The sequence below is a fragment of the Hyla sarda genome, chromosome 3 (assembly GCF_029499605.1).
Source record: "Hyla sarda isolate aHylSar1 chromosome 3, aHylSar1.hap1, whole genome shotgun sequence".
Classification (NCBI taxonomy): Eukaryota; Metazoa; Chordata; class Amphibia; order Anura; family Hylidae; genus Hyla; species Hyla sarda.
The window spans coordinates 385,522,596-385,534,995 of NC_079191.1; positions in this window are offsets into that span (position 1 = coordinate 385,522,596).

Sequence of the window (12,400 nt, forward strand, 5' to 3'; positions counted from 1 at the left end):
TTTCTGCTTCCCTGTATGAACCCTGTGCATTTCTACATTCCCATAGGAACCCTGTGCATTTCTGTTCCCCTGTATGAACCCCATGCATTTCTGTTTCCCTGTATATACCTTGTGCATTTCTGCTCCCTTGTATGAACCCTGTGCATTTCTGCTCCTCTGTATGAACTCCGTGCATTTCTACATCCCTATATGAACCCCGTGCATTTCTGCTCCCCTGTATGAACCCTGAGCATTTCTGCTCCCCTATATGAACCCCATGCATTTCTGCTTCCCTGTATGAACCCCGTGCATTTCTGCTCCCCTGTATGAACCCCATGCATTTCTGCTTCCCTGTATGAGCCCTGGGCATTTCTACATCCCTATATGAACCCATGCATTTCTGCTCCCTGTATGAACCCTGTGCATTTCTGCTTCTCTGTATGAGCCGCTTGCATTTCTACATCCCCATATAAACCCCATGCATTTCTGCTCCCCTGTATGAACCCCATGCATTTCTGCTTCCCTGTATGAACCTTGTGCATTTCTGCTCCCCTGTATGAACCCCATGCATTTCTGCTCCTCTGTATGAACTCTGTGCATTTCTACATCCCTATATGAACCCTGTGCATTTATGCTTCCCTGTATGAACCCCATGCATTTATGCTCCCCTGTATGAACCCCGTGCATTTCTGCTCCCCTGTATGAACCCCATGCATTTCTGCTTCCCTGTATGAGCCCTGGGCATTTCTACATCCCTATATGAACCCATGCATTTCTGCTCCCTGTATGAACCCTGTGCATTTCTGCTTCTCTGTATGAGCCGCTTGCATTTCTACATCCCCATATAAACCCCAGGCATTTCTGCTCCCCTGTATGAACCCCATGCATTTCTGCTTCCCTGTATGAACCTTGTGCATTTCTGCTCCCCTGTATGAACCCCATGCATTTCTGCTCCTCTGTATGAACTCTGTGCATTTCTACATCCCTATATGAACCCTGTGCATTTATGCTTCCCTGTATGAACCCTGAGCATTTATGCTCCCCTGTATGAACCCCGTGCATTTCTGCTCCCCTGTATGAACCCCGTGCATTTCTGCTTCTCTGTATGAACCCCGTGCATTTCTGCTTCCCTGTATGAACCCCATCCATTTCTGCTCCCCTGTATGAACACCATGCATTTCTGTTCCTCTGTATGAACCCTGTGTATTTCTGCTCCCCTTTATGAACCCCGTGCATTTCTGCTCCCCTGTATGAACCATGTGCATTTCTACATTCCTTTATGAACCCTGTGCATTTTATCTCACCTGCATGAACCCCGTGCATTTTTATTCTCTGTATGAATCCCGTGCATTTCTGCTCCCCTGTATGAACCCTGTGCATTTCTTCTTCCCTGTATGAACCCCGTGCATTTCTAATTCTCTGTATGAACCCCGTGCATTTCTGCTCCCCTATATGAACCCCGTGCATTTCTTCTCCCATGTAGGAAACCCGTGCATTTCTGCTTCCCTGTATGAACCCCGTGCATTTCTAATACTCTATATGAACCCCGTGCATTTCTGCTCCCCTGTGTGAACCATGTGCATTTCTACATCCCTGTATGAACCCTGTGCATCTCTGCTTCCCTGTATGAACCCTGTGCATCTCTGCTCCCCTGTATGAACCCCATGCATTTCTGCTTCCCTGTATGAGCCCTGGGCATTTCTACATCCCTATATGAACCCATGCATTTCTGCTCCCTGTATGAACCCTGTGCATTTCTGCTTCTCTGTATGAGCCGCTTGCATTTCTACATCCCCATATAAACCCCAGGCATTTCTGCTCCCCTGTATGAACCCCATGCATTTCTGCTTCCCTGTATGAACCTTGTGCATTTCTGCTCCCCTGTATGAACCCCATGCATTTCTGCTCCTCTGTATGAACTCTGTGCATTTCTACATCCCTATATGAACCCTGTGCATTTATGCTTCCCTGTATGAACCCTGAGCATTTATGCTCCCCTGTATGAACCCCGTGCATTTCTGCTCCCCTGTATGAACCCCGTGCATTTCTGCTTCTCTGTATGAACCCCGTGCATTTCTGCTTCCCTGTATGAACCCCATCCATTTCTGCTCCCCTGTATGAACCCCATGCATTTCTGTTCCTCTGTATGAACCCTGTGTATTTCTGCTCCCCTTTATGAACCCCGTGCATTTCTGCTCCCCTGTATGAACCATGTGCATTTCTACATTCCTTTATGAACCCTGTGCATTTTATCTCACCTGCATGAACCCCGTGCATTTTTTATTCTCTGTATGAATCCCGTGCATTTCTGCTCCCCTGTATGAACCCTGTGCATTTCTTCTTCCCTGTATGAACCCCGTGCATTTCTAATTCTCTGTATGAACCCCGTGCATTTCTGCTCCCCTATATGAACCCCGTGCATTTCTTCTCCCATGTAGGAAACCCGTGCATTTCTGCTTCCCTGTATGAACCCCGTGCATTTCTAATACTCTATATGAACCCCGTGCATTTCTGCTCCCCTGTGTGAACCATGTGCATTTCTACATCCCTGTATGAACCCTGTGCATCTCTGCTTCCCTGTATGAACCCTGTGCATCTCTGCTTCCCTGTATGAACCCCCGTGCATCTCTGCTTCCCTGTGTGAACCCCGTGCATCTCTGCTTCCCTGTAAGAATGCTGACATATAAATACACAGGGTTCATACAGTGATGTTCATCTCCTGTACAAACCCCATTCATTTCTATGTCCTCTTCTTGGGGCTTATGAGCACCCCATGAAAAACCAGAAACCAGCCCGTGCAGTCCGTTCTCCCCCTTGCAGCCCCAGGAAACCTGCGTTATACACAGCAACTAATATAACTCAGCCCTGGTTGGGATACACTGGCATACACACACAAACTCGCAGAATGTGTCATTCAGGAGTCTTCAGTCTGTGGAATAACACCAGCATGTTGCCTCTGTAGCCTCCTGGGGGTTGTAGTTCACCACACCTCTATAGGGCATACACAACAGGGAATACAAATCCCAGCCAGTCATGCAATATGTAAGAGGATCATATATATATATATATATATATATATATATATATATATATATATATGTAATCACTATCCCAGTCAGAGTCACTGCACGACTGGCTGAGATTTGTAGACCCATCATGCAATATGAAAGAGAAGCAGATGATTATATACATATTATCCTCTGCTCCTTACGCTTTAAGATATGAAAAGACAGACAAATAGGGTTTTAGTCTGATTGATAGATCTGGGCAACTGTGTGAGTTTTACCTTAAAGGAGTACTCCACCTCTAGACATCTTATCACCTATCCAAAGGATAGTGGATAAGATGTCTGATCGCAGGGGTGTGGCCAAATGGAGGGGGTGTGGCATGACATTATGAGGGGGCATGGTGTGACATCACGAACACAGTCGCCCGAACCCAGCGCTCCAAACATAATTTGGGGAGCCAGCACAGAGATTGCAGGGGGATCGTAGGGGGTGCCAGACCCCCCGATCAGACATCTTATCCTCATAATACGGGGAGCCAGCACAGAGCTCGCAGGGGGGCAGCCAGACCCCCCAATCAGACATCTTATCCTCTATCCTTTGGATAGGGGATAAGATGTCTATGGGCGGAGTACCCCTTTAAAGTGTACAGCATAAAAATGAAACCACCCATTAGTTGAAACATTTTAATTGCCTGTGCCCTTAAGGGATTCAGCTAGCACTTTATGCATGTCATTGTGATGAATTGCATAGTTAATACATATTCAGAATTCATTTGTTCCATATTTTTCACATATTTGAGGACTTATAGTGGTTAAAGCATCTCTTTTATTTTCCTTAAGACTACTCACCAAATAGTTATAATAATGTAGGCATGTCACCATACTGGATTGCATTTTATTTAGAGAGTAACTCAGCATTTCTTTATTGCCTTTGTTTTGAGATTACATATATATATATATATATATATATATATATATATATATATATATATTTTTTTTTTTTTTTTTTTGTTCTTGACAAATATTTCCAACACAATCTTACCAACACTATTATACCTAATGAAATATAGAACAGATGACATATCTATAGATTCTATTCGTTTTACAGGAATTAAATAAAACCCTTACTGAACATTGTTCGCTTCATAAAAGCTGCCACATCCAGTATATAAATTTTGAAGAGCAGCTTCGAAGAATTATCATATTAATATTTTTGAATTAAATTCTTAAATCTCTACATATAAGAAGTCGGCATTCTCTGAAAATATGCATTAAAAAAGGCAATAATATATTTTACAGCCATAAGCTGGGACAATTCTGGGAATGTTAAGCTACGGAGAACCCAAAAGGGGAATATTTTGGTACTTTATTGAATACCAACCTATTTCTTAAGTCCCTATTCTGTATTCCCTCCACTACACTACCGAGAGGCATTTTCGACGATCCATCAACCTTTACGTAAAATATGACTTTCATATCTTAGCTGAGTGTTCCAGATTTCCATGAAAAATATTTCCCATTGGAACTATAATAAACCATTTATATGTGTGTGTTTCAGATTCTGATGATTATCATTTATATTTAATGTATCAAAATATTCGGCAGCACTCGAAATGTAATATTGCAACAAATAAAACAGCAAAGCAATAACGTGATACCTAACAGTACATAAAATGAATATTGCTTGTATGCCCAAAGTGAAAGGAAAAGCTCCAGCACAAGATGTCTGTGATCAGCCAACGGCGTCATTTGTCAGTAGGCCACCACCGAGACTGGAGACATGTGACAGGAAAATGAGACGCGTCAACCACCTGGCTTTACACCATTCTTCAACTTTTTTTTTTTTCCAGAGTTCTCGCCATCACGTTGACAGGAGAGATCCAGCCGGGAGACACAGGGAATACAAGTGTGATGTTATTTACAACATAGAATGAAATAATAAATTACTTGTAAGGTATAAGTATACTAAACTAAAGATATTTGATACTCATGGACCTTCATAAGGCCCCACAAAAACTCTGCAGCTATTTTACAACTTATGGTAAAAAAAAAAAAAAGATAACTATAAATAATAAAATTGGTTATCCACAAAAGGCAGTCCATATCTGTACATTTTATCAGGGCATATGGACACAATAAAGTGAAGTCCCTTACTTAGCATGGGGCAGTTCTTATATAAGCCATGATTTCTATAAAAAGAAAAGAAAATTATCTTATGAAGCATATTAGAAAGGTTAATGTTTTTTCCAAGATGTACAACATATAAAAAGTTTTTGAATCTGACAGTGTCCATTGAAATACCTAGTTTGTTCATTATACGAGCAGATAATCAATTTTGCTGGGCCCCGTGAAAAGCTTAAAGAGTAACCATTGCTTCACATGTATCCTATAAATCAGCAGTACATGAAGAGATAAGAAGTTTGCGATATACCTTATTACAAAAAAATGCCTCTTTCTCTGCTTATCAGACTACTTTCCTACTCTTCTTGATTACTCACTTTCAATTTACAGTTAAAATATGTCTTCAGAGAGGTAGAGATGAAAACAGGTTATCAGTTCACTGAGAGATCAGATTACAGCAGCAGTTGATAGAAGTGTATGGAGAAGTGAGGGGTAGGAGGAGGAGGAGGAGGGAGCTCCTGGAGGAAGACAGAGGCAGAGACAAACAGAGACATTGATAATGTTCTAGTGAGTGCTTTGTCTCCCTCCATCACTGGATTTACAGCTACACTGCCTAATACTGCTCTACAATTACCTCCATGCTCCTCCTGCTTTGGAGAGTGTCCTACAAAAAGTTTGAATTACAACGCAGAACCCCAGGGGGTTCATCAATTCCTTCTTATCATGTGTCTATATAAAATTACTTAATTAATTAAATGCAATTAAAACATATGAAGTCAGTTAGTCTCCTTGAGAAAAACCCACTTGAGTGGTGAAACATGTAGGTGTGGACAGTGTTCATTTTAGCAGCAGTTCTCTTTGTCTCCCTGTAAATTAAAACAAAACTCACAGCTAGCAGATAGGTAGCTTTATTGTTTGGTGGCTAATGCCATGCTAGGCCCATAGCCTATAGTGCACAACAGGCTAGTGGGATATCCTGTCTGAGTGGTTGAAGAACTACGAACTCTAACTTTGTATGCAAATCATATGACCCTATAAATAAAGGGGATATTTCTAGTCTCATACGCTGATACTACTGATCATTATTTGTACACACAAGAGCCCTACCACCGGTTAATGCTACCATGCACCATTTTTTATGTCAAGGAATCTTATAAATAATGACATAAGAGACTGTAGTTTTAATCCATTTGCACTCACTTCATATGTTTAATTGAATTTAATAAAATAAATATTTTAATATAGACACAGGATAAGAAGGGATTGGTGAACCCCCTAGTAATATGTTCCCATTGACTTACATTATAAAATAAAACTGACCGTAACAGATCAATTTTTTGCATACAGCAAAATTAAATTGATACAAAAAAGTGGTATGGACCTAGCGGCATACAGGGAATTTTTGTGGAAAGTTAGTTTTTAATTAATAAAAGTAAATAGGTTAAGGATTAGTAAATAAAAGTTTGTAGATAAAACATTAAAGGGGTTATCCACCATAAGGTGATTTTAGTACGTACCTGGCTGGCAGTAATGGAATGCTTAGGAAGGATATGCGCTTGTCTTGGGGCTAAATGACTAGGTCATGAGATTACCATAACACTGTGGCTAGCTTTTTGTGAACTTGTATTTCCTGTTTGACTTTTCTATTTTTGACTACAAATCCCACAATTCCATTTCCTCCCTCCCACACATCAGCCATCCCACCTATTGAAACATAAATGAGCTGCATCCATTCAAAAGACCTTGGGTTTTCAATCTGGGTGCCTACAGCTGTTGTATTAGTTGCAGTTGATCTCTCTCCCACCGAGCAATCCCTCTACCAATTGAAGCAGACAGGCTCCCTGTCATCAGCTGACTAGTGAGTCTGTTCTACGCCACATTGCAATCTGGGAAAAATCCGAGACAGTCATTTGTATGCTGTTAAAAATAAATATTGGGGTTAAAATCACAGAAGAATTGTGAGAAAACTGTCAAACACAGGTACAAACACTATATTATGAACTACACTAACTTTACAGCCCCTGTAGCATAATCAGATAAAAATAATTCCTGGAATATCCCTTTAAAGAGTACCTGTCATCAAACCATATTTTCTAAACTTACTCAGATTATATTCCCTAACTACTCCTAACAACCCTCTTGTCCTTAAAACAATTTTCCGAGCTTTAAAAAGCTCCGTATCATACCGTTCCCTTGCTCACATTGTGTGAGCTCCCAGCAGGAGCAAGTGGGCATTCCCCAGCAGGCATGACGTCACTGAAGCCTGGGAGAGCTGTTCCTTGCCATGGCCTGCACACACTCCCTGAGTTTGGTCTCCTTCCAGGCCAGCAAAGAAATGAACAGAGCCACCTGGTGGCCGTTTTTTCAATCACATTAAAAACATATAAATGTTGAGAATTTTAACCCCTTAAGGACCAAGGACGTACCGGTACGTCCTTGGTCCTGCTCTTCTGATATAACGCGGGGTTACACAGTAACCCCGCGTCATATCACGGCGGGCCCGGCGTCATAGTGAAGCCAGGACCCGCCTCTAATAGCGCGCAGCGCCGATCGCGGCGCCGCGCGCTATTAACCCTTTAGCCGCGCGCTCAGAGCTGAGCCGCGCGGCTAAAAGTGAAAGTGAAAGTTCCCGACTAGCTCAGTCGAGCTGTTCGGGATAGCCGCGGCTAATCGCGGCATCCCGAACAGCTGACAGGACAGCGGGAGGGCCCCTTCCTGCCTACTCGCTGTCCAATCGCCAAATGACTGCTCAGTGCCTGAGATCCAGGCATGAGCAGTCATGCGGCAGAATCGCTGATCACTGGTTTCTTATGAGAAACCAGTGATCAACATAGAAGATCAGTGTGTGCAGTGTTATAGGTCCCTATGGGACCTATAACACTGCAAAAAAAAAAGTGAAAAAAAAAGTGAATAAAGATCATTTAACTCCTCCCCTATTAAAAGTTTGAATCACCCCCCTTTTCCAATAAAAAAAAAAAAACACAGTGTAAATAAAAATAAAAATAAACATATGTGGTATCACCGCGTGCGGAAATGTCCGAATTATAAAAATATATCATTAATTAAAGCGCTCGGTCAATGGCGTGCGCGCAAAAAAATTCCAAAGTCCAAAATAGTGCATTTTTGGTCACTTTTTATATCATTTAAAAATGAATAAAAAGTGATCAATAAGTCCTATCAATGCAAAAATGGTACCGTTAAAAACTTCATATCACGGCGCAAAAAATTTGCCCTCATACCGCCCCATACACGGAAAAATAAAAAGTTATAGGGGTCAGAAAATTACAATTTTAAACGTATTAATTTTCCTGCATGTAGTTATGATTTTTTCCAGAAGTCTGACAAAATCAAACCTATATAAGTAGGGTATCATTTTAATCGTATGGACCTACAGAATACATATCAGGTGTTATTTTTACCGAAAAATTTACTACGTAGAAACGGAAGCCCCCAAAAGTTACAAAACAGCATTTTTTTTTCAATTTTGTCGCACAATGATTTTTTTTCCCGCTTCACCATAGATCTTTGGGCAAAATGAATGACGTCATTACAAAGTAGAATTGGTGGCGCAAAAAATAAGCCATCATATGGATTTTTAGGTGTAAATTTGAAAGAGTTATGATTTTTTAAAGGCAAGGAGCAAAAAACGAAAATGCAAAAACGGAAAAAACCCCGGTCCTTAAGGGGTTAAAAGCAAGTAAATAGCAAAATGTTTTACAATTACATAAGAAACAATATATTAAAAGTTTAATATGGTGACAGGTACCCTTTAAACTCAAACCCTAAAACCTTTATCTGCAATATACAAAGCAAAGGCTGTTGTTACTGGGCTCGGTTGAAACTCTTTGGCATTGCAACATGTCAACAACATATTAACTGTAATGCCAACACAAAACTGAAGCCATAAATGCCAAATCTTGTATCTGTACACTATCAATATAGAAAAATTGGCAATGATCTTACCGCAAAATAATGAATGATAAATGCTTATAAAAAAAATAATAATATAATTTGCCATGAAAAGATGAATCTATGTAGAAAAATTTGGCAGTCACCCATGGCTCCTTGACAGAATTTTTCTAAAAGTGATTTATAGATATTGCATGTGCATGCTTGGTAAAAGGCTGTGCAATGTGCAAAAGAGATCACCAGGATTCCAATAGCCACCTGCTAACTTTGCAGTCCCCATAAAAAGCATGGTTTTGCATGGTTTTCCTGCTAACTCTCCCTTATGCCAATTACAATCCAAATGCTGGCACCTGCACCCCCCCGCCCCCCCCCCCCCGCGATCTCCTGTATGGGGAGGGGGCTCTGCCCATGCAGGAGGCGTGTCAGCTACAGCATGTCCTCCTCATGTATCTCTATTGGAGAGGCGGAGATGCAGCATTTGTGCATCCCCGCCTCTCCCAGAGAGCTGATTGGAGGCATGTATGTTGACCTCTTAGTGAGGTCAACGACACAAACATTAGCTGTGGCAGTTCCGGGGTCCCATATGGGAGATTGTGGGAGGTCCCAGCAGTTGGACCCCCAGCGATCAGACACATCCCCTATCCACATAAGCGGTCTATGGCTGCAGATCGCCTTTAATTCTCACACTTTTTCCCCTTGAGACTCCACACACATCTGGATCTTGTCCAGGAGAACAGCTACACCCCCTTGGTATGTATTTACATAAATATTCTATTTTCAAATATGTAAAAATGGTCTCAGGTACAAAAAGCGTTTCCTATGCAGATAAAATCATTACCATTTATTAAGTATATTTAGAACCTCTGGATACGTTTGATATCTATCAAACCTGTTTTTAGAGGCGAGGATGTAATTAATGAAAGGCCGTACATGGGCCCTGTGAATGGGAGATGTCAGCCATTGCGTGATGGGCAATCATCAATCATCCATTGTCAGGTATTTCTGTCTCAGTGAGTAAGCCTTTATTTAAAGCATAAAGTAAGAATGCTGCCAGACCACAGGAACAAGCCCTGAGCTGTTTGCAGGTGCTGCTATTCACAGCTGTCAATTAAACCCCATGACATTTCCATAATGGCCAAGAGGCAAAGTATATGCAATTGATACTTAATATACAGGGGGGAAAAAGTAAATATATTTTATTTTATTAAAAAATAGTAATAATTACAATAATAATCATAATAAACATATCTATGCTTCAGGAATTTAGAATACATTGCAATACTTATTATTATAATGATAATGAAATAAAATGATAGAAACAAAGGACTTGCACATTTTATTTACTGCAATGTAATCTATATATATATATATATATATATATATATATATATATATATATATATAAAACTCAGTGGGGGACATTTATCACTGGTTTCACACCACTTCAATGTTCTAAATGTTCAAATTTTTGGTGTGCAATTTTCGGTAGAACACCTTTCAAATTTGTCTACTGTTTGGTGCACAGTACCCCAATTTTTGCAGTGGAGCTGTATTTATTATTTACGCAAATTTAATTTAGAAGCATTTTTTTTTGTACAAAGCCTACTTTTTTTGCGCAAACCTACCCCACCTAATAGGACAAGTACAAAAGCGTCAGATGCTAGAGCACAAAGCTTAAACCGATCTCTGCAGCTCACTGGTTTCTATAATTGCACAAAATTTATCAAGTCCTGTGCACCCTTTTGGTAAATTTTGGGCATCTGTGCAAACAATACACCAAGCAAACAGGGGTAAAATCTATTCTACCTTACACCAACATTGATAAATGTCCCCCAATGTGTGTACGTGTGTATATTATGTGTGTATGTTCCATCATCACTTCTAAACGGATGAAGATGTTTCAATAAAACTTGGTACATGTGTTAATTATACTGTTATTCAGTATGACATGCAGATTAGAGGCGTCCTTATTAGAATCACTGTCGCAGAGTGGCACAATGACAGAGCCTGGAGGTGGCATCAGTATGAGGAGACCATATAATGCCTGAATGACACAGCCTGAAGGTGGTAACAGCAAGAGCAGACCATATAGTGGCTGAATGACACAGCCTGGAGTTGGTGGCAGCATGAGGAGACCATATAGTGGCTGAATGACACAGCCTGGAGTTGGCGGCAGCATGAGGAGACCATATAGTGGCTGAATGACACAGCCTGGAGTTGGCAGCAGCATGAAGAGACCATATAGTGGCTGAATGATACAGCCTGGAGTTGGTGGCATCATGAGGAGACCATAGAGTGGCTGAATGACACAGCCTGGAGTTGGCAGCAGCAGGAGGACACCATATAGTGGCTGAATGACAGCCTGGAGGTGGTGGCAGCATGAAGAGACCATATAGTTGCTGAATGACACAGCCTGGAATTGGCAGCAGCATGATGAGACCACATAGTGACTGAATGACACAGCCAAGAGTTGGCGGCAGCATGAGATGTGATAGTGGCTGAATGACAGCCTGGAGTTGGTGGCAGCATGAGGAGACCATATAGTGGCTGAATGACAGCCTGGAGTTGGTGGCAGCATGAGGAGACCATATAGTGGCTGAATGGCACAGCCTGGAGGTGGTGGAATCATGAGGAGACCATACAGTTGCAGAATGAGACAGTCTGGAGCTGGCATGAGTATGAGGAGAACATATGGTGGCAGTATGAAACCTGCATCAGCAGCATCAGGAGTCCTGAAAGTGACCCGGTGACATAGTGGGGGGGTGGGTGGCTATACCAGTACCCAGTGATGAAGGTGGGTGAAAAAAGGAGAACTTGGCATCAGATGTGTGGAATCAGGCAGTTGGCAAGATCAAAATAGTAACTGAGTCAGGAAGGCAGAAGAAAACGGTCTCTTTTCTAAAAGTGTTAGTGTTAGGATATGCATTACATAAAACTTAACTTTTAATAATATTCTTAGGATGAAATATATGGACACAAATTTTTTTTTAAATCAAACAAAAGGAAAGGTGTGCAAAAAAACACCAAGTGCCACCTACACCACCAAGTATTGATGTGATGCAAAGACCTCTAAAAGGTGGAAGGGAACAACATATGGTTTATTGTAACCAGTGGAGGTAAAAACTTCACCTGTAAGACTCTACTCTAGCATTATTAATTCCCTTCTTGGCAAGTGTTACTCGCCCTAAAAAGGGCGGCCCCACACAGGAAACTCTCCCTATGTCCACCTAAAAACCCTGGGAAATGGCAGTGTTTGTAGGTGGAAATAGGTAGAGCTTCCTGTGTGGGACTGCCCTTTTTAGGGCGAGCAACACCTGCCAAGAAGGAAAGTAATAATGCGAGAGTAGGGCCTTACAGGAGAAGTTTTTACCCCCACAAGTTACA